A 451-nucleotide genomic window follows, 5' to 3' on the forward strand; every position below is an offset into this window, starting at 1 on the left:
AGTCATACAATAATCTTCGTAGAGTCATTTTAAAGGGCAACTTTCTACTTTCACTTTTGTAAGTTGATTTTCCTCCAAATCAATATTTATTTTATTAACTATTTATATTTTAAGCAATAAAATATTATAATTAAAATTTAGCAATGAAAGAAGGCCCGATATTTATAATTGATTCTTATACGCCATTGAAAAAGTGGGGATAGAGGTGGAGTTTACTATTACAGAGGTCGGTCGGTCCCGACAAGTTACTTTTTTGGAGGTTCGACTGTATTTTGTACATACGAGCTACAGAACTTTTATATCAATGAAATGTTTACGTCAGGTGACAGCTGTACGACACAAAAAAGGTAATTTTTTGTCGTTTTTATTATAAATTCGTAGTTCGCCCCTTTACATTTTATGTCTATTTCAATCCTGTAAAAGCAATTTCAATTCCGTTCAGTATTTTCGA

Source organism: Wasmannia auropunctata, unplaced genomic scaffold (assembly GCF_000956235.1).
Source record: "Wasmannia auropunctata unplaced genomic scaffold, wasmannia.A_1.0 LD336076.1, whole genome shotgun sequence".
Lineage (NCBI taxonomy): Eukaryota > Metazoa > Arthropoda > Insecta > Hymenoptera > Formicidae > Wasmannia > Wasmannia auropunctata.